This window comes from Mus pahari, chromosome 2 (assembly GCF_900095145.1).
Source record: "Mus pahari chromosome 2, PAHARI_EIJ_v1.1, whole genome shotgun sequence".
NCBI lineage: Eukaryota > Metazoa > Chordata > Mammalia > Rodentia > Muridae > Mus > Mus pahari.
The window spans coordinates 108,369,976-108,372,540 of NC_034591.1; the positions used below are offsets into that span (position 1 = coordinate 108,369,976).

A 2,565-nucleotide genomic window follows, 5' to 3' on the forward strand; every position below is an offset into this window, starting at 1 on the left:
GAGGGAGTCAGATCTTGTTAAGGATGGTTGTGAGCCACCATGTGGTTGCTGGGATTTGAACTCTGCACCTTTGGAAGAGCAGTCGGGTGCTCTTACCTGCTGAGCCATCTTACCAGCCCTCTTTTCCGCTTTCTTACAGTGCGCAGGGACTGTGCTAAACAAAACTGTCAGTCACTGGGGGAATGTGGCTCCCTGATCGCCACGACCGCCCCCTGCCGCAGCTGTTTCTCCTGTCACATACATAGGCAGGCTCCCTGTCTTGCATGGGAGGGAGCAGACCCAAGGGACACCAGACCAACTTGAGTTCACCCGGGTTGACTATCCACACCTCTCTCCTCTGTCTTTGGTATCCCGTGAAATATGCTGTGTCTCTTCTACCCTGTGATTCCTGTTCATCTCAGGAAGCAGCTGAAAGGGTCAGGAAAGTCCTGGAACATGAAACTACTGTTTGGATGATGCTTGTCTACACTCATGGTCTGGGGAATGATGTGGCTTCCAGGCTGTCCCACGTTAGTTGTCAACCGTCAGGAGTCACATGTGTCCTGAGTCCCAATGGCCTGAGGGCTCCAGCCATCCCTTCAGTTCTTGGCACAGAGATGTGCTCATGACTGCTGAGCAAGGACGGCTCACAAATCTGTCAGGTTCAAGAGCCCTAGCTCTTCTGCTTGACCCCCTCATTACAGAGGAGGCATCTGGGACCTCACTGCCTCTGGATGTACATCACAATCCCTCTTCCCGAAGTCCCTACAACCACACATGGACTCATGCTTCAGGTTTCTGTCCAAGGGCTCCAGCTCCCTTATGGCTGGGCCTGTGATGAGGCAGACCATCGTGGTGGCTGGTGAGCAGAGTGACTCCTCTTAAGATGGACAGAAAGCAGAGAGAAGGAAGGGACCATAATCAAAACATACCCATACAAGTCACACCCTATTAACTTACTTTAGCAAGTAGACCTACTTTTAATAGTTCTGCCATTTGACAATCACCATGTGACCTATCACCCTAAGCATGTGTATATAGTCTATAACTCGGGGCCCACAAGCATAACAGGAGCCATGAGTATTATCCAACACATCTGTACATACTGTCAATCACTATGTTGAAATGTGAATGGACGCCCCTGGGAAATAACATTGTGTCGGACACAGTCAGGTATGTGTGTTTCTAAAGTTCCTCGGCATCTCTCAATCCTCACAGCCTGGGGGCCAGTGATGCAGACCATCAGGAGGCCCTGGGTGCCGACACAAAGGACAGAAAGGATACAAGTTCTCATGAAGCCCGTGCTAGAGTGAGACATTGTCTCAACAAAACAAACAAACAAACAAACAAAAACCCTCAAGAGCTAATGATGCAATCTAGTGGTAGATCTAGCTTTGTCTCCCATAGGCCAGGCCCTGTAGTCAAATCCCAGTCACACTTCTCCTCTAACACAAGTGTAGGCAAGTGTGAGTGTAAAAGTTACAGAGACTCTTAGGAGTCTGCATATTTCTTCTGGCGCCCCCAAAACCCACAGTGAAAGGAGAGAACTGACTTCACAAGCTGTCTTCCTGCTTCCGCATGCATGCTGTCGTATATATGCACAACAGACACCAAAATAAACAAATGTAAAAAACATAACAAAAAACTCCATTACCTATCTATCTATGGAGCCCTAAACACCTAAACCCAAACCAACGAAACAGGAAACAAACTCATTATGTCAAAGCCCAACAGAACATCAGTGTCAAATCCACAAAATGCCAATGTCCATGTCCTTAACCTTCCAACTAACAGCTGTCTGAACTGTAAAACCCAGCAGCAGCCCTTGCTTCTTACAAACAGGGACCTCGCATTGCTCACAATGGCTCCAGGTAATGTCAGAGCAAGAAACAGACCAATCGCAGTCAGGCACACCCCACTGAGGGCACACTCCACAGAGGGTTTCACACTTTCCGTCAACAGGACTATATTAGGTTTCCTATTATGAGCAAAGATCTGAAAAGAAGCAACTTAGAAAAGGAAGAGATTCCTTGGACTCATGCTTTTAGGGGACAGTGGAGACATGGCAGTAGGAACCATTGGTGCCTAAGGAAGAGGTTGTGGCTACTTGAGGTAGCCAGTCATACTATGTTTCACACCCCACCCAGTGACCCACTTCTCTAAGCTAGAGAAGGCTCCAGGGTTCTGTAATGTCCTCAACCACCACCCGTGGGATCAACTGTTCAAACACAGGAAGGCTGTGGGGACATTTCAAATCTAACTCATCACAGAGATGTCCCCACTTACCTGTGCCTGCCAGAATGCTGCCCCTCCAGGGAGGAGGTAAAGTCTGATGCATGAAGAGAGTGGGAGGTGAGAAAATCCACAAGCATTGGGGATGAGGGGCTGGAGGGGAGGATTCACTCACTGCTGGTTGGAACATAGTAACCAAATAACCAATCTACTAGGAATTTAAGACCTTTTATAGCGAATTTAGAAACCTTATGTTAAAATGCATTCATTTCTCATCTGGTCTCACCAAATGGCAGAAAGAGAAGTCTGGAATTGCTCCTGTTATTTTGTGTGTCTTTCCTTTTCCTTTTCCTT

The 2,565-nt window shown here is 47.7% G+C and overlaps 1 long non-coding RNA gene across 1 annotated transcript in view; it reads left to right on the plus strand.

Moving 5' to 3' along the window:
• Positions 1-456, plus strand: part of LOC110313813 — a 1,186-nt gene extending 730 nt beyond the window's left edge. Inside the window, exon 2 of the long non-coding RNA XR_002380128.1 lies at positions 140-456. This is a non-coding gene — a long non-coding RNA (uncharacterized LOC110313813). The remainder of the gene's footprint in view (positions 1-139) is intronic.
• The last annotated feature ends 2,109 nt before the right edge of the window (positions 457-2,565 follow it).